This window comes from Triturus cristatus, chromosome 4_1 (assembly GCF_964204655.1).
Source record: "Triturus cristatus chromosome 4_1, aTriCri1.1, whole genome shotgun sequence".
Taxonomy (NCBI): Eukaryota; Metazoa; Chordata; class Amphibia; order Caudata; family Salamandridae; genus Triturus; species Triturus cristatus.
The window spans coordinates 49379266-49399801 of record NC_140585.1 but is presented as its reverse complement, the minus strand read 5'-3'; the positions used below and the strand labels follow the sequence as shown (position 1 = coordinate 49399801).

At 49.2% G+C, this 20536-nt stretch overlaps 1 protein-coding gene across 1 annotated transcript in view; it reads right to left on the bottom strand.

Moving 5' to 3' along the window:
* The window catches only part of LOC146839446 (mas-related G protein-coupled receptor member H-like), a 104545-nt gene that overhangs the window by 43900 nt on the left and 40109 nt on the right, over window positions 1-20536 (bottom strand). The window lies entirely within an intron of this gene.

Here is a 20536-nt window from a genome sequence, read left to right as displayed (position 1 = left end):
ACAGAAACACAATGAAGCAGTTGATAGGAATAGGCACATACTATCAAAAATAATTGATTGCATTTGTTTCTGTGGTGCTTTCGAACTGGCATTGCGAGGCCATGATGAATCAGAAGGTTCCACATTTTCAGGAATATTCAAAGGCCTTGTGGATTTAATAGCAAGCATAGACAAGGAAATGGAAGCACATTTAGCAACTGCTACAGTCTTTAAGGGCACCTCTAAAACTATACAAAATGAACTCCTTGAGTGTATGCTCGAAATTATGAGAAGCCATATTGTCCAAGAGTTGCAAAACACAGACTTTGTGGCTATTCAGGCTGATGACACCACTGATGTGGCCACACAAACACAGTCCGTATTAGTCTTTTGGTACCTGGACAATGACAATAATGTTGTGGAGAGGTTCTATGGTTTCACTCATTTAAGAGACTCTACTGCAGAAACCATTACTGCAGCTATACTGCGTCAACGGAACTTCATTTTTCCAGAGGTGCACCAAAAAAAAGAACTTATTGTACAAAGCTATGATGGTGCGTCCGTAATGAGTGGAAGCCTTGGTGGAGTACAGAAAAGAATTAGAGATGTGTACCCTTATGCACATTACGTGCACTGTTACGCCCACCAACTTAATCTTATTATGCAGCAGGCAGTATCAAAGATCTCCGAGACACGAATTTTCTTTCAGGATGTAGGAGGCATGGCAGCATTCTTCTCACGTTCCCCAAAAAGAACGGAAGCACTTCAGGAGATTGTGGACAAAAGGGTTCCAAGGGGATCCTCAACTCGTTGGAACTTTAACATACGTACAGTCCAACTAATATATCAATATAGGGAGGACCTTGTGAAATGTTTTGAAACCATAGAAGCCAATGAAACCTTTGATTTCAAAACTCACAGTGAAGCCCGTGGCTTTGCTAGAACACTAGAAGATAGAGAGTTTCAGTTCTTTCTGTTTTTATTTCAAGACATAATGTCAGCTGTCGAAAATGTATACAATCAGTTACAAGCACGAGAGATCGATACTGTCTCTGTGAAAAGAAAAACCGCTATGTTTGTCGAGCGCATAAGCATAGTGAGAAATGAGGTTGACAATTTAGACAGCAAACTGCCAGAGGCTTCAACTTTTTCAACCACAGGAAAAACATCACCACTCTGGTCCGAAATGCAAAGGAGATATGTGACATTGTAATTGTGCATGCACAAGAACGGTTTGCTTTCACAAAACATTTGGTGAGTGCCGCATTATTGGAAAGTCAAAACTTTGCAAAATATGGTGAATCCTTCCCTGAGCATGCTCTGCATGAGGCTGTGGAAGCTTATCCTATGCTCAACCAAGAGGACTTCAAAACTGAGTTGACTGTACTTTACTCAATGCCTGTGTACCGAAAGGCCAGAGATGCCAGGGCTTTGCTGGCTTTAATTCATAAACTTAATATGGAAAAGACATTTACAGAGACAGTGGCTTTACTTAAAATTGTCATAGCCACTCCTATGACAACAGCAGAGGCACAACGATCTTTTTCCGCCTTAAAGAGGATTAAGACATTCCTAAGGAACACCACGCTTGAGGAAAGACTAAATGCTTTGGCAATGCTCTCTATAGAGAGCAAGTTAGTTCAAAATATCTCAGACTTTAACGTTCAAGTTATTGAAAAGTTTGCTGCTCTTAAAGACAGGCGTGCTGATTTTAGATACAAAAAGTAAACATATGTTGAATGCTGCTAGTTTGCGACCACCTGTTTAGTTGGTTGTTAAATAAAAAACACCTGTGAGGTACTCAGAAATGCATTATATCTCAAAGTCTGTTATGAAGCTCTGTGGTTATACTGAATAAGCAGCTACCTATGTTATATGACATGATCTCTTTATTACTGTAATAACTGCACTTTCTTAATTGCTTTATTAACCTTTCTGCTTTCGCAAATACTCGCCGACGCTACTTCATGGACCGCAATGCCTTGGGGTAACACGCTGGTAGGACGAGCAGAGTGTGGCCAATCGGACTTTTGTTTGTATTCAGGCTCCCTTGAGCCGGTGGGGCTGACGAGCCCATGGATCAGCACCTGCGCGCCATGAGTGGTACTTTACCTGAGAATACTTTTTTGGCAGCCTGCGCAGCAACCCTACACATATACCTACTCCCTGCTGACGAGAGGCAACTACCTCGAAACACGTGTCCAGGGATGGCTAACGCGTCACTTACTTTCACTTAAAACTTTGGCACAGGCGTACTCGCCGACGCTACTTCATGGACCACAATGCCTTGGGGTAACACGCTGGTAGGAAGAGCAGAGTGCGGCCAATCGGGGGGGCGCTAGGTGGCGCACGTCCGGAATGGCCGCCACGTTGTGAGGCTCCCGCAGTCCAGCTCTGTAATCAGATAATTATCCCGGTTCCGAGGCGGCGGACGCTCGAGAAATAGAGCGCATCGACGACAGGAGCCCATGGGGGAGCGCAGTGCAGCGCCGGAGAGGCTCGCTGGCATGTGAGGCGGAGCCGCGGCGGAGCGGGGAGCGGTGCTGGCCGGCGATCGAGGCAGTGGAGAGGCGGGGCGAGGCACCAGAGAGACGCGGCTTATACGCGAGAGGCAGGCCGTGCTGCGAGACAGCGGACAGACTGGGGGCCTTGTGGTGAGTCCTGGCATGCGCGGCGGCTCTCTGCTGTCGGCCGCCGTGGGACGGAGGTGGGCTGCGGTGCAACTGGGAGCTCACCGGCCCAGTGACACCCCCTCCGGTGTTGGAGATCAGCGCGCGTGCCAGATTGCACGCATTTCGCGGGCGTAACGGCCCGAAGCATGAAGTGAGGCCTCAGGGCGGGCACCGGATCGTGACCCCAGCGCCCGGGGTGCACTACAAGCTGGCTGTCTGTGCCCAGGAGTCGGCGTTTGGAGAGGAGGGGAGCCCCTGCGGTGTGGGGGACGCCTGGCTTTCTGGACCTGTGCTCCGCCGCTGGTGGGGACGGGCGCGGTGACACGGGCTGGGGAGCAGCTGAGTGAAGGGTGCCGCCGCCACAGAGACTGTTGATGTGGAGGACTTCGCTGCGGCTCTGGAGTTCGCCTGTGACTGCGGTGGACTGATGAGGAGGGTGTTGGCCTCGCCGGTGGATGTCTCTTGCCAACCGCTGTGATATATTGCTTGGCGCGCAGGTTGAGGGGGGACGGCGTTGAGAGCCGCCGCGCGGTGGCCTACTAGATCAGTGGGACAGAGGTTGAAGGCCCCACCTCCCCTTGCGGACAGATATATGCGCTAAGAGAACTGCGTAGAGTGACCTGTGACTTGCGGCCCGGAGCAGTGTGGGGCGGACCTGCGCAGCAGTGTGACAAGGAGGGGGTGGTAGTGGTGTCTGCTGCCTACTTCACGCTGGTGCCAGCCGCGGCATTGGAAGTCGAGGTGTTCGGCGGTGAGGGGAGTGGTTACGAGATGGGGAAGCCGGACGCACGTCAATCCCGACTGCAGTTTGAAGGCAAGAAACTCGCAAAGCAGCAGTCGCCGGTACGGGAAAATACGGTGGAAGACTCACAGTCGGATCCTAGGTCACAACCGGGAAAGGATCTTCACTCAATACTACTGGAAATGTGGCAGGGATTTGCGACCATTGCGGATAAGGTGGACACGATCAGCAACCGCATGGACGCGATAGCCCGCATGATAGAGGGGCATGAAACACGCCTCAAGGAAGCGGAGCACCGCATTTCCGAAGTGGAAGACACCCCGACTCAGGTACAGAAAACGACGGCGCAAATGGACAAGCTTCTCAAAGTCATAGCGGCCAAGTGCGAGGACATTCGGGCGCGCAGTAGGCGCAATAATATCCGCGTTTTAGGGATACCCGAAAGTACGAATACCGGGAAGATGGAAGACTACGTTGAGAAGTTACTGACAGCAGTGGTGGGGCCTAGCCTTCTGTCTACCCACTTCATAGTGGAAAGGGCTCATCGGTCGCTGGGCCCGAGACCGGCCCCTGGTAATCCACCCAGACCCATAATTGCGCGCTTGCTGAACTATAGGGACAGAGATACTGCCTTGAGGGTGGCCAGAGAGAAGCAACAGCTGTCCTATGAAGGGATATCTTTTACTATGTACCCGGACTTCACGCTCAATGTGCAGGAGGAACGCAGAAAGTTCATGGCGGTGAAGCAAAAGCTGCGGCTAGCCCAGATCGACTATGCATTATTGTATCCGGCTCGCCTGCGCTTTACGCATCAGGGAACTCAAACCTTTTTTACAAAGCCTCAGCAGGTAGAAGAGTTTCTAAAGCGGCTCCATAAGTTGCGACGACAGGCGGGGTCGCAGGAAGAGTCCCCTTAATCCTATCTGTGGTTGGTACAGTGCTCGTTGGCTCTACATGCGGCTCGCTGCCATTTGATGTTGTCTCAAGGAAGGTCACCACAACCCAGTTTGAGCTTAGACACGGTGCTGTTGGGGCGCTCACTGAACGGAGAAGCAGATGGGTTTTTCGAGAACACGCGTCGCAGGAACTATCGAACTATGTTACAGCTGGACGCCCTCGAACTCTCTCCAGGGACGGGCTGACGGCTGTGTCCACTTGGACTGAGAGGAGGTTTCCGTGAGCCACCTGGATGCATCCCCCAATTGGGAGATCCCCTTTGTTGTTTTGTAGTTGGGTTTTGCTCCTTACCATTTGCATTTTGAGTGCTAACTGGGACACTCTAGAGTGTGTGGTTCTGGTGCAGGAGCGGTGGGGGGTGGGGAACTTATTGCTGACATGTTTGGGATGTTACAGTGGGTGGGGGAGGGTTGGGAGGGGGAACGTATAGTTTGCGGAGAGTCAGAAATGTGGTGGCTGGGTGGTACTATGTTTGAGCCATATGTGGGATTGCCACTGTACAGGTATATACAATGTGTTAGGTGGATGGTGGGGCACGAGCGTAATGACACAGGAGGATAGAGATGTACTGAATGTGATGTCGTGGAATGTCAGGGGCTTAGGGGATCCGAGAAAACGGAGGCAGGTTCTGGCCTATCTGGACCGGCAGCATATACAAACAGCTTTGCTGCAGGAAACTCATAATAATCCGAAAGCGGTTAATACCTTTGCTAGTAAATGGGCAGACTGCCGATTATTTTCATCATACTCCTCCTATGCTCGAGGCACTGCCATTTTATTTAAAAAACGGACACCTTTCGAGATGGCGGGAGTAGAGGTGGATCCGCAGGGTCGGTTTGTTATCACATGGGGCAGGCTGGGGAGGGATTCAGTCACGATTGTGAACTGTTATGGGCCTAATACCGATAGCCCTGAGTTTTTTACTGTACTATGGGGCAAGATACTGAATGCCGGCTCTACCCATATCCTCTGGGGTGGTGATTTTAATGTGGCTCTAAACCCGCTTTATGACAGATCTAATGCGGCCGCACACCATTACACGCAGGCCCAGGAGGTGCTTAGTGGGATCATTGCTGAGGGCGAGCTCATAGATGGTTGGAGATATACTCATCCACAGGGAAAAGAGGGAACGCATTTTACATCCTATAGAGGGACCTGGGCAAGGATAGACTACTGTCTGCTGTCTAGGGGACTGGGGCCGTCCATTTGCAGAGTGTCGCACTTAGCCAGGACATTCTCAGACCACTGTCCGGTGAAATTAGGGATCACTCAGCGGGGTATGGTAGCCCCAGGCCACGGTGGAGATTGCAGCCCACAGCATTGTTGGATATGGTATTTCAGACAGAATTGGGAGAGGAGATTCAGGATTTCTTCATCCGGAACAAAGGATCAGTGGATAGCGCTGAGCTGATATGGGAAGCTTTCAAAGTGACGGTCAGGGGCTTCTGCATGTCAAAAAGCTTTGGGGTGTTGCGGGACCTGCAGAATACTCGCGCAAGCTAGAACGGGAACTGCAAGAATTGGAGAGGCAGATGGGGAGAGGAGAGGCGGGCTCAGTGCAGGCGCAGTTTCGGGACAAACTGACTGATTATGAGGGCGTGGCACTTAGAGAGTCTAAATTTGGAGACAAGTACTGGACAGCTCGCAAATACAGGGAGGGGGAGAGGCCGGGCAGGGCACTAGCTGAAGTTACGAGGAGCCCACGCTTCAATACCTACATTCTAGAAATACAAGGACCTGGGGAGCTGCTGAAGCGTGACACAACAGCCATTTTAGACACGTTCATCGCACACTACGGAACTTTATACACATCCCAGCAGCAGGGGGTGCCGGAGCTGGATGACTTTGTGGGGGATATAGCGTTGGCTTGGCTGAGTGACGCACACAGAGAATTTTTTATGCACCCATTGGAGGTGGATGAAATTAGGGATGCCATTATGCAACTGCAGAACGGGAAGGCCCCGGGTTCGGATGGTCTACCAGCAGAATTTTATAAACAATACGTTGATATCATGGCGCCAGTGTTGAAAGAGATTTATGACGAATCCTTGGAGGTGGGTGTCCTCCCCCCCTCGATGAGGGAAGCGATAGTTACGTCTCTGCAGAAACCTGGCAAGCCCCCTGAGTCCTGTGACTCTTATCGTCCTTTATCGTTATTAAACTGCGATACCAAAATCTTAGCGAAAATGCTAGCTAACCGAATGGCACTACTAATGGAGAAGTTAGTACTCCCGGACCAATCAGGGTTTGTGCCGGGTAGGAATACCTCCCATAACCTTAGGACTTTATTCTCCTTAATGCAGACGGTAGACCCGGAGTTTCCTCTGGCTGCAGTGTTTTTGGATGCTACCAAGGCATTCGATTCTGTAGAGTGGGACTATTTATTTGGGGTCCTACAGAAAATGGGATTCCCGCTTGTTTATTTATCCTGGATCAAGTTACTATATACCTGCCCTACTGCCAAGATCTTAATAAATGGGCAGATGTCCCAGCCAATTGCAATCTCGAGGGGCACTTGTCAGGGATGCCCCCTATCCCCCCTGTTGTTTGCCATAGCTGTGGAGCCGCTGGCATCCAGATTACGCCAAGTTCATCAAGATAAGGCATTTCGGTGCTGCATGTGGCAGCTACTAATTTCGTTGTATGCTGACGACATGACACTATATATCAGGGACCCAGAGCGGAATACGAATGCTGTTTTACGTGAGTTAATCCGGTTTGGTAGACTTTCAGGCATCAATATCAATTGGGGAAAGTCGCAATTCTTTCCTCTCACACCGGCGGTGTCTAGATTTCCTTTAGATTTTCCGTTGGACTGGTGCGATAGTGATTTGCGATATCTGGGCATACAGATCACCAGAGATAAAGAGGAAACAATACGGGCTAATTATGGTACGGCTATCACGCGACTAGCGGCCAGCGTTACACGCTGGATCTCGCTGCCGCTCTCGCTAGCGGGGAGGGCTTCCCTCATTAAAATGATTGTATTACCGCAGTTACTTTACCTTTTCCTCAACATACCGTATCATCCCGGGCAGCATTTCTTTAAAGTGTTGCGCTCAGAGTTGATTCGACTAGTGTGTTGAGGGAAGCAGCCACGACTTAAATGGACGACTTTAATACGACCGTATGATCAGGGGGGCTTTGATATCCCCGATTTCAAACTCTATTTCCTGAGCGAGCAGGCGCATTATGCCTATTACTGGATATATCCCCCCAGATATATGCCGCAAATAGCGGTGGAAGACTGGCTGGCAGACCCGATCCCACTGAGTGGCTTGATACATGGGGCTGCGCGGTCCCGTGCGACACCACCAACTACTATCACAAGCACGGTGGATGCTTGGAATAAGATAGCGGATTTGTTGGATGTGCCGGTACTGTATTCCCCCAGACTGCCGCTGACATATCATCCCAAGTTGACCTTGCTGCAGGAGAAGGGGCTTTTGGAGTTATGTCGGCAAGTCCGGGTCTCCACATGGGGAGACCTGTTTCACGCTGGGGAATTTCGCACATTAGAACACTTTTCGCAAGGGGTGCAATGCACAACATTGGATGTGTTCCTGTATGTCCGCCTAAGACAGGGTATGCGTTCGATTGTTCCGGACTTCCCGCAGGAACCCCCAAGTCTGGTTCCGCTGCACAACCTGCTCACCTCCAAAGATGGAAGATATCTAGTATCTACTTTATACACTGCTATACGGTCTAACAGAGACGGGGACACCTGCCCGGCGCGAGTACAGTGGGGCGAGGAGCTTGGGGAGGAACTCACTGACGAACAGTGGCAATATTGCTGCTCGCAGACGGCGCGGATATCAGCGAGCTGTAGGCTGCGAGTCATACACTATAAATACCTGCACCGTCTTTATTACACACCACTTAAGAAGCACAAATTTAAATTAGCCGCAACTGACAGATGTGAGCGATGTCATCAATCGGAAGCAGGGTTCCTGCACTTAGCGTGGGAATGCCCGAAAATACATGAGTACTGGGAACACGTGTTAGAGGCCCTAGAGAAGATGACGGGTGGGGAAATCGAGAAAAGTCTGCTGACGGCACTGTTAGGATACACGGCAAAAGTACCTAGCGCCGACAGGAAATTTCTGGCAACGTCATTGCTGCTAGCTAAACGGAGGGTGGCATGTAAATGGGGTAGGGGCAGGGCCCCGAAATTTAAAGAGTGGTTGGCAGACCTAACATATTGTCAAGAACAGTCTGCTATCTATGCCGAGATGGTACCAACTGCCTCCAAACCTAGAGATATATGGCAACCGCTGCGGGGATACCTACTCATGCACGACTCGGTAGATGGGAATGCTACTCCGCAGGCAACGGCGTAGGGACGGACAGGGCTGTTGTGCAGGAGGGTTCGCTGGCAAAGATCACAACTTGGTGGATCTGTGGGTCCGGCTGGCCGAATATATTCTTGAATACTGACACCGGGGGGTTGGATTGCTTGTCTCCGATTGCAATGTGCCTAGTAAACTACCCCTAGCCCACGCAGAATGTTATGACAGTACGATATGTGTTGTATATGCTTTCTTTTTTGTATTGGTATGGCTTAAAAGAATTACTAAATTGCGGATGGCGCCGATGGGGGTGCCAAGCGACAGAAACCACTGGAATGTACTATGGCTCTTCGCACATTGTAATGCTATACGCTGCTGTATGCTATGTTAAAATCATAAATAAATAAAAAAAATTAAAAAAAAGAGTGCGGCCAATCGGACTTTTGTTTGTATTCAGGCTCCCTTGAGCCGGTGGGGCTGACGAGCCCATGGATCAGCACCTGCGCGCCATGAGTGGTACTTTACCTGAGAATACTTTTTTGGCAGGCTACGCAGCAACCCTACACATATACCTACTCCCTGCTGACGAGAGGCAACTACCTCGAAACACGTGTCCAGGGATGGCTAACGCGACACTTACTTTCACTTAAAACTTTGGCACAGGCGTACTCGCTGACGCTACTTCATGGACCACAATGCCTTGGGGTAACACGCTGGTAGGACGAGCAGAGTGCGGCCAATCGGACTTTTGCTTTCTCAAATTTGCTTGAAAATGCACCCTTTTTCCACTCTTTTTTCAAAATTTTCTCGGGGGAAGAAACACCCCGAACCCCCCTTAGGTTGTTCGGGCTCGCTCGCTCGCTACGCTCGCTCGCTATGGTGACGTATGACAATCATTTTACGCCTCATCACTTACAAATGTTACCATCCGCCACTGAACCTTACTAACCCGTTGTTTAACATTAATCAGTTTAAAAACAGATTTGTGAATTTAGAAAGACAATACAATACTCGCCGGTGCAGGAATAACGTTAAATTCTGTCAATTATGGTATCCGCCTCAGGTTGGACTGTTACTGCTAAAGGTTAAAGGTCCCCCGCGAATGTCGTGCATCTATGAGTCTTCGTTCACTCTCGCGAGAGGGGGCACATAGTCAGTGACTGAGGGTCCTGTCCTCTGCACCTCTGCAGGCGTAGGATGGGGCACTGGTCCCCACTGAAGCGAGAGCGGGCACATACACATCATACCTATAGTGAGATGCCTCCAATCCCTGATCAGAGACAGACGAGGCGGAGCTCGGCCAGAAAGGTGTAAGTCTGAGGCACGTTTCCCTCTACCACGAGCTGAGGCGCTCCTATTAAAAGCATGCATCTTCAAAGCGCACTACTTACCCGCTAACAGCACCCACGTGTCTACTTTACTTCACCTCCACTGTGCGCCCATCGGAGCACCGAGAGAGTTCTCCTGGCTGCAAAGAGCCCCCCTTCAGCAAACGCGCCACCCGGGCTGAAATCCCGGCTCAGCAGTGGGCACCGCACACTGTGTGCTCTGGGCTCCAGTGGCCGCCGTGGAATTTAAGTAAGATACTAGTGTCAGTCTCAGGCAGTGCGCCTCAGAAGAGTGTTACTAACCGGACAGAAAAGTATAACTGCGCCTAGCATGGGGTCAGTCAGCTGCCTGCCCTGGTAGTTGACGTTCTGCGGTGACCTTTTCACGAGCCGCGCGATGGACTTGTAATAATACAGCGCCCGGCTCACTCCGCTCGCGCCCGGCTCTATGTGTGCCCCTCGGCCTGTCTTGCACCCCAATCAATGCCTGATGCTGTTTGCAGGGGGGCTGTTAATCTGCGAATTTTAGTGTGTTGATTTTGCTCGCAAGAAAGGGACACTCATAGTCGTTGAAATGTCACTCATAATTGCAGTTCTAGTGGACACCGTAGCTCGTATTATTTTAGTGCATCCATAACAATGAAGACTCAGGGATATGCTAGATGCAAGTCAAATAAAAAACAAGCGGGGAGAGCTCTTTGAGGTTTCCACTCTTCCGCTCCAAATTCACAAGCTATGTATGTGCCTAAGCAAGGCGCTTGGGAGAGCGAGGCTGACCAGGGAGTGGGAAAAGGGAGGGGGTAGTGCAAGCAGAGGAGCCAGAGTACAGCAATAAAAAGACAGATGGCAGCTGTGCACGTGCACGCTCTCGTGAACGCAAGCTGTAGGCAAGCAAAAGCCTCTGGTGACACTTTTAAAAGCCACTTACTAAATGTCTCGAAGAGACAGCATGCGCTGTCTCAGGCGAGACCTAAAAAAACGTCCAAGGGAGTCTCTTATCACGGTGGTCCATTGAAAAGGACATGAAAGGAGATGTCTGAAGCTGCGTTGACATGCACAAGTCGAAGAAGGCAATAGAACGATAATGCTTACCCTGGTCCGCACTTCGCAGTTATGACCACCCAGATCAATGGAGCAAAGCTCTTCTTCAAGCTTGACCTCAACAAAGGCTACCATCAGATCAAACTGGAGCAACAGTGCCGTTATATCACAAATTTTGCCACACTCCTGGGCCTCTTACGCTACAAGAGAGTGAACTTCGGTATCTTGTCAGCTTCTGAAATCCTCCAGGAGGACATTTGCCGCTTTATTTAGCCAGTACCCAACTCGTTAAACAACAGTGAGATAAACTAGTCTTTGAGCCCACGTGCCAGGGGCATATTGTAGCACTGGAAAAGATCTGCCACCTGCTATGAGAGGCTGGGGTCACTCTAAATGCTGACAAATGTGAGTTCCAAAGAACCAAACTGAAATTCTTTGGGCACATGTTCTCGGTAGGCCCTTCCTTTTGCACTTTCCTCAGCTCCATGGTGTTTCACCAAAGTAATGAAGCCGGTGATAGTTCACTTACAAGAACAGGGTATTCGCATGATAGTCTATCTGGACGATATACTTATCATGGCTCAGACTCCATCCTTAGCCAATCATCATTTGCAAATGACTATATCCCTTCTGCAGAACTTGGGATTGTGATCAACGAACCCCAGTCGTCCCTTTGCCCCTCTCAAGACAATGGATTTTCTGGGTTTAGTCATAAGACTCACAGACAGCTGAGACTCCCCAAATCAAAATTAAAGGATTTCAAGAAGTAGCTCACATCGGTACTGCCCAGTCAGTCAGTCTCCCTCAGGACAATTGCCAGAATAGTGGGGTTACTAGCCTCATCCATACAGGCGATCTTCCCGGGCCCTCTTCATTACCGGGCCCTTCCCAGACTAAAAATCCAGCACCTTCGGAAGGGTCTGTCTTATACAGATCTGGTTCCGTTGCCTCAGGAAGTACAGGAGGTGATGCAATAGTGTTTGGGACACGTAGAAGCGTGGAATGGCAGAGTTATCTTCGGCTCACAAACGGATGTGTAAGTTGCTTAAAGGAATCAGAGTGGCCAACCCCCCTAAACCTAAGTATTCCTGTTTGGGATGTGTCACGAGTCATTTCTCTATTTGACAAATGGCCGGCTAATGCCTTATTATCCGGGAAGCAGTTGTCAGCAAAACTAGCTATGCTTTTGTGTTTATCAGCATGCAGACACTCTTCTGATGTAAGTATTTACTCCGGAAGGTGTTTCATCTAATATTTCTGGCAGGACAAAGACATTATCACGTAGTATCGAATATAATGCTTTTCCCACTAATGCAAAACTATGTGTGGTGCAGTGTCTTAAAGAAGTTTCAACACAATTATTGATTGCCTTACAAAAAACATCAAAGCCAATGTCAGTGGCTACGATAGCCAGGTGGTTGAAGTCAGTCATACAGGAGGCTGGTATTGATACTCAGACTTTTGGGGCACATTCTGTACGAGGTGCCATGGCAGCAAAAACTTTTATGGTGGGATCAACTATTCAAGACATTATGAGATTGGCTGATTGGTCATCAGAGTCTACTTTTAAGCAATTTTATAATGAACAGGTGGGTGATATAACTAAGGTAGTATTTGATAAGCGTTAAACCAAAGCCTACGGTCCTATAAGGACACGGAGGCGAGGTTATCCCACCCGGTTGTATTTCAATATGTATTGTAACAAGTACCCACCCGTATGTAACATTATTTTTGATCAACAGAGATTACGGGTTGTTCTGTATCATTTATTTCAGGTTACTAAAAGAATGCCGAATAAGAAAATCTTCTGGTTCAAGAAGTTGGACGAAGTCCCGGATTTTAGTTAAATTCTTCCACGTGGAGGATAATGTTTGTGGATTTTTGAAATAATGTTCACCGCAAGTTACCCACAGCTTTTCACTCATTGGACAGGCCCAGCAGACAATCAAATTTTTTACCTGCTCCAGGATTGCTTGTGGATTCAAATGGATCCAAGTGCCTCAGTCTCTGAAACCCGCTCTAGTGACTCTGAGTAATTACGATAATTTATTAACAGGCAGCTGAAATTATCTGCACGAGGGCCTCTCACATCCTGTTTGGTACAGTGGGGTCCCACAGTGCACTTCCTTTTCTAGTTTTGCAGCAGTTTTAAGATTTATATGTTTCCCTCGTCTTCATTGCTTGATTTTGCTTGCAAGAAAGTGTCACTCATAGTCTTTGAATGTCACTCATAATTACTCTGAAATTGTGAAAATGTTACACATGTGCAATCTGAAACGTAGGCAGATATGCTAGACTGCTCTCCCTGAGAGTCTGCAAAGGTACATCAAACTGCTCCTGTATGCTACATGTGCTCGCAAAGCATTCTGCGGCTGGTGTACTGGGAGTCAAAGCATTGTAAGCACACACAAAGCAGTCCAGGAAGTCAAAGGCCCTGCAGAGAAGCACATTCAAAAAGCCCGCCATAACCCAATGGCAAGGCTGAAAGAACAGACACTATGGTGCGTCATAACACAGAGCAAATACGAAGCAAACGCTCAAGGCAGTGACAGCCAGGTACAGAACCAGAAACTTACTTACCAGCTCAAGCGATTAAAGCGCCATATGACCTCAAAATCTGGCAAGACGACCAGCGTCACACAAAGGAGTATTGTGTGGAAAGGTTACCAGTCCCACTGTAGAACAAATGCTGCTTGAACAGCACATACTCTCAATAGTATCGTAAGGAAGCGCAAAGTATACTTCAAGCCAAAGAAGGAGAGTCTGGCTATAGTATGAGCCTGCAAACATTTTCATGTGTTTCTGTATGGAAACGTTTCACCATCGTCACAGATCATCAAGCATTACTCATCATCTAGGGAATCCCGAAAGCCAAAATGCCTCCACACATTCGACTGCAACAGTATGACTATATGATTGTACACAGGCCAGGGGAAGATCAAAACCCTGTAGATTACTTTCCACAAGTGCCGCTACATCGCCACAGTTTGACATCCAAAGCAGATGAAGAGTATCTCAACTTCGTCCTACGGTCCAGCACGTCAGCTTTATCCATTGAACAGATTATTTCTGCTACCAACGCAGATGAAAAGATGCTCACTCTTAAAGACAATATTGCAACATATGCTTCTAAGAAAAACATTCAACCCTTTGCCAATGTTGAATTCCATAAGTTCAAAAAAGTACAAGATGAGTTATCCATCACTCGAGGTCTCATATTGAGAGGCTCAAGATTCATCTTACCCGAGAGCCTAAGACAGCAAGTCATTAAGCTGGCCCTTGAAGGGCATCGTGGCATTGCAACCACCAAAAGAGCTTGAAGAGACTGAGTGTGGTTAACTCGCCTAGATGAACAAGGTGAAAAAGAGCCGAAAACATGTCACCTTTGTAACTGTCTAACCCCAAGGTGACACAGCATCCATTCACAATGTCTGACCTTCCTGCGCATGCCTAGGAGAGAGATGCACTTGAGTTCTTTGGGCCTCTGGGAAATAGACATTGTCTCACGGTAGTCATTGATAAATAGTTGCGTTCTCCTTTAGTGGAAGACTTATCATCAACAACCCATGACAAAGTCATTGAGCGGCTTGATGACATTTTTGTAGCGTGGGGCATCCTCACTAATCTCAAATCTGACAATTTTTCTGCCTTTCAATTGCAAAGAAGTCAAGAAATGTCTTGTTTGACTCAATGTTAAGCATCAAAAGAGTACACCTCTCTGGCCCCAAGCCAATGGCATTGTTGAATGATTTATGGGCATCCTTAAGAGGGTAATTCAGCAAGCATCAATGGAGGGAATGGATCTAAACCAAGCCATCTGTCAGGCCCTTCATGCCTAACGAACAACCCCTCATTCCACCGCTGGTGAGAGACCTGCCACCTTGCTATTTGAGAGAGCCATCAGAACCGAAGTATGACAATGGACATCCGACCAATCGATGAGTGCTGAAAGGTTTGAGTCACAGACACTTCTCAAAAGTGCAAAATTAAAACATATGCAGATCAGCGTTGACGCACCCAGGAAACAGTCTTCGATAAAGGGGACTGGGTACTGGTGAAAAAGACATGGTAGCGGAAAACAGACACTCCATTTTATGTTGACCCTCTTTGGGTTGTAACGTGCAAAGGACATATGCTGATAGCACATCGTCCCACAAAGTCCATTAGCCGGGACTTGTCACACTTCCATTACCTGCCTCAATGTTCGTCGGCTCCTGAGATTGCGAGGGAGACAAACCCACCTGAATGTCCAGGTCAACCATCTGAACTCAGATCACCGGTAAATATTCAAGGCACCTCTCAACTACCCCATTCTACTCAATCTGGCTGGCTAGTGGAAGTGGCTCTCTGGCTCATCGACGAAATATGATGTTAATGTTATTTGTACTTTTTATTTAATAAAGAGGGAGCTGTAGTGTCTTAGGTGTTATGTGTGCTAAGACCCTAGTGGTTTGGGGCGGAACCTAACCCGGAATTATGTAACCTAATGGAAGGTGTTAAGGTGTGGTTATCAAAGGTATGACTCGATGTGTGCAGTGTGTGATTGTATGTCAAGGAATAAAGATGTTAGTTACAGAGCTCCATGTGTGGCGTAGTCATGTGCATGCTTCCAGGCAGGGCACGACGCTACAGTGAGGGTATCTGGGAAAGTAGCCTTTTTGGCAAAAGTGAACCTAGAGTCAGCTTTCAGGCTACTGTCAGTCCATCCGTACAGCTTTCCCTTCTTAAGATTCCAGTTTAACAACACATTTTATTATGAGAGATGCATGACCATGGATTGCTCGCTATTATGCACAATATTTCAAAAGTTCAATTCTTTCTTGGAGTGGGTAACAGATCAGGCTAAATCCCCAGGAGGAAAAGTCCACTACTTGAACAATTTTCTTTTTGTGGGCAAAAGCGACACCATAGACTGTAGTGCCATACTTGCGGCATTTTCAATGTAGTTCATATTCCTAAGAATCATGCTTGATACCAAAAAAGGACTGTCTTGGCTGCTACAGGACAAGTTGAAGTCCATTCTACAAAGCCATTCAGGTAGTTCTGTCGAATGAAAAGGCCACATTGAAGGCATTCCTTTTGCAGACTATGTTATTCCAGTGGGTAGAGTGTTTGTGAGGCACCGTTCTCGAGCACCTATGGGTACAACGCTGAAACACCATTACATCAGACTAGGTGCAGGCCTGAGGGAGGAGTTGCAAATATGGATGCCATTCTTAGCAACTTCCAATGGGTCCTGTTTATGGCAGTCCCCATGAACATGTAGATAACACGCATAGCTGTTTGGGATGCCTAAGGTAGACAGGGCTTTGGAGCCTGCTGGAAAGTGCTTGGTGTGCTAAAACAATGGGCCACTTCCTGGCATCACACAACAGACGAAGGGGCATATTCTCAAGGACTTATTGCCAATTTATCTGCACTTTAGCGCCGCAAAAGTGGCGCTAGATTCATCACCCAATTCCCAAGCTGTCGCTAACTGCTGATATCGCCAGTTTTCCAGCGATAGCTGCCGCAAAAAACATTGCCAAGGATGAGTGCGACAACTAACACTAATGATATGCAGAGTAGGCGTTCCCGTGCAAAAACACACGAAAACACCACTTTGCGATATTCTCTACGACCAGCCAGATTGCGATGCGATCCAAAAACAAGCAATAAGGCGCGTTAGCAGCAGGGATTTCACAACTGCCTTTTACTGGTGTTAATCAGGACAACAACCTGCAGTATGAAAGGGAGCCCAGCCCAGAGCCACATCTGAAAACCAACACATGTCATGGAGCTACTGATCATGCAGCTCGGAGACCCAAGAGGGCAAAAACACCCACCACCACCACCCCCAGGTCCCCCCCCCCCCCCCGAATCCTTCCAGACTACCACCAAGGCAGCGCAGAACAAGACAGCTGACCTTCCGAAAACGGCATGGCCCCTCAGCCACACAATTGCAGAATGTGGGGAGAGGTGGGAACCAAGTATGTGTGAAGGAGGCAAGTCACCCATAAATAAGAATGTACACAATGCCAAGTGTGGCGGTGATGTGCTGGACAGACTTCAGTATGCAGAGCACAGACATGTCCATCTGGACATATACTGCTGGTGTATGTAGTGATGTGGACAGTGGATGCAACCATATTACCTCAGGCAGTGGGTAAGACCTCGGTCATGTAGCTTAGTCGTCCCGCCCTGTAAGCGTAAGCAGAGTGGGCTGGTCCGGCATACGCCAGTCCAGCGTAGGAGTGTGAATAAATAAGCCGCGGCTCTGGGCATGGTTCTCTTCCAGGATGGCCAACGCGTCTGCCAGGGCGGCGCCCCTCACCCTGCAACGAGTCCGGCGCCGTGACGACCAGCCTCCTCAGCCAATCGCTGGCTTTCGCGACACAGACCCCCAGCGGCACAGCACCACGGAGTTATGTATCTGCTGACTACTGCCTTTGTCCTACACTGCGGGTCAGCAGGTCCCCCAATTCAAATTGAGTCTTGATTTATTGATGGCGCAGTCCAGTAGTCAACTGACATTGCTTCCAGTGCGGCCCGCCCGGACAATGCATCATCGCAGGCTGTGCACCCTCTGAGCGCTTCAGGTGCCAATAACTCTGTGCTGCTCAAGTCAACGCCACGTGGCTGTGGGACCTTGCTGACTGCTGCCTTCGGCCTACACTGCGGACAGCAGTGCACACACACATCAAATCCAATCCTGACCTGCAAGGACACGCCATCATCGCTGGCTGCGCACACGCTGAGCTCATCAGGTGCCACTAGCTCTGTGCAGCTCAAGTCAACACCACGTGGCTGTGGGCCCTTGCTGACCGCTGCCTCCGGCCTACACTGTGGACAGCAGTGCACACACATATCAAATCCAATCCTGACCTGCAATGACACGCCACCATCGCTGGCTGCACAACTGCCGCCACCATCAGGACCACCTCCAACTAACAACTGCCAGAGTCGGAGGAGTCTTACAGCCAGCCTATCAAAGTAGCTCACACCTGTCTTGGATGCCATCATCAGCTTAATTCCCTGCTCAGCTCTTCAGGTGCCATTAACTCAGTGCACCACAACTCATGGACCCTTTATGATTTAGTTTTGTGCTGTGGACAGCTGATGCAACAATGTCACCTAAGGCAGTGGGGAAGACCTGGGACAATGATGATTAAGATGAGGCAGGTGCACAACACCCCACTGAAGCTACAGCGGGAATATCCCGAAGGGACACAATCATTAACAATTTCTTCACATGAGCACGCTCAGCTCTGGTGCCCCTACCTCAGTGCAGCTCAAGTCATCGCCACGTGGCGGTAGGACCGTGCCAGGCGCAGTGCATCCGGTGTCACTAAATTAGTGCACCACAAGCCATGGATCCTTTATGATTGAGTCTTATGTGTGTGATTTCAGATCTGGTGCCCCAACCTCAGTGCACTGCAAGTCATAAAAAGGGTCCGTAGCCAGTTCCACTGGTATCTAAGTGTGTCCGTGTGGTCATTATGTATGCATGATGGCCCCGGGCCATACCACATTACATTGTGCTGTGGACAACGGACGCAACCATGTCACCTCAGGTAGTGGGTAAGACATTGGACATGTAGCTTTGTTACCCCCCCTGTAAGCGGAGTGGGCTGGGCCGGCGTATGCCAGTCCAGCGCAGGGGTGTGAAGAATTTGCCTGGGGCTCTGGTCGTGGTTCAGTTCTGTCCTGGACAAGGAAGTAACAAATGTGTGTGTCTCTGTTGTAGTGTCTGTATTGCCGCAGCATGAGCCAAATGCCTAGCCCTAATCACAGTGCGAGTTTAGCCAGGCATGAACTCTACATCTGTGTCTGCCCTATCCTTACCATAGGCCTACACTCACATGGCCGCCCACCTTCAACGGCCAACATCACAGTGTCGTTGTCAGGCTTGTGGACATGCGCAGACAGGCATGACAATGGTGTGCTGTAGGAGTGCAAGTGATGGAACCGCGCAGTGCACACAAGTAAATAGGCTCGGGGAGAGGGAGGAGCAGCTGTGAGGCAACGTAGCACACAGTGATGCCGCTCATTTGCCACATGCAAGACACGTCAAACATGAATCCCAAAGTCGCACACATCCCACCCCACCCCCAATAAACCACGTCACATTTTCTGAATGCAAGCAGATGACAAACTAACATTAGGGATAATAGCTCCTTTGTCTGAACTATCAGGCGGAAGCACATCTGCACCTCCCACTTCGGAATGCATGTGCCAGGCACCCACTGACATATACTGTAGCAACTGATGACGTCTCCCACACTCCGCACAGCCCGACGAAAGACCAACGTACACCCCCCACACACAGAAGTCCTTGCTCGAAGTTATCTTGCATGGAATGGCCTTCACACTTACTCCCACACCATCCCAGGCGTACAACCGTTGCACACTAAAACAACTCATTGATCCGGGCTGTGGCATTTCATCCACAGAGCTGGCGCAAGTCAGAACAATGCTGCTTCAACAAGAGCCACTAACGCAATGGCAGAACATCCCGGACACATGCACAACCCCTGTCACGTGGAACTGTACCGTGCACGTATGCTGCATTTACTGGGGGCACTGCCATTGGCAGTGCTGCAGATAAGTTACCGGCTAAGCAGCCGCCTTGCCAACGTCACCTGGGTTCAGCCTGTGTTGCATTGTCGATCATGCATATTTGAGTGGTCCATGGATGTCTGCCGATCCAACAGGATGGTCGCTGAACTGGATTTTGATGTGTGTGCGCCCCCTGTTGGCCCACGACCAGGAGTGTCACTGTGATACCCGTTTATGTGATGCCTTGATACTTGGCATACATGCTGGCAGCTGGGCCTGGGAGATTGCACAACTCCTCGTGTGCAGTGACCACATTGAACCACTCCCCAATTGGGCTGCAGTGCTAATTGGTGAAAGGGGGTGGACACAGTACATCTGTCCGGACCTCCTAATGAATCGCCTTGCCGTCCTGTTTGATGAAGTCGACAACTACCTCATGTTGGAAATGATAGCCTACGAAGCTGCCATCACTTTCATGGACGAGTAACTACGTACCTGCAGCCACAACAGATTGGAACCCATTGCACATGTCCCAATTGCATCTTGGAGATCTGGTCACATATCCCACAACAACAGTGGACATGGCTGCATTCGCCTGGACTCTGAACACATGAGCGGACAACAACGTGGGTAACACACACCTGTGAAAGGTGAGGCACTACCCCGGAGTGGACAGCGGCGCTTAGCAATGTTCCTCATTCTCACATACTGCTGCATTGGTCTGCGCGTTGAGGCACTTATCTTGCCCGTACTGACACGCATATGCTAATAAAGTCTACCCACCTTCACTTGTATTCAACTGTAATGAGTGTTGATTTGAATGACAATGTGTGTCTCACTGCCTATCTGGGTCAAGGTCATACATGCGCATTGATAGCATTACCCAGGGAGTACCTTTTTGTGGAATCACTGTCCCTACATTAACCCATACTTTCATACTGGATTGATCATAGCCATGACACATCTGTGTAAATTAGAATGTTTTATTCA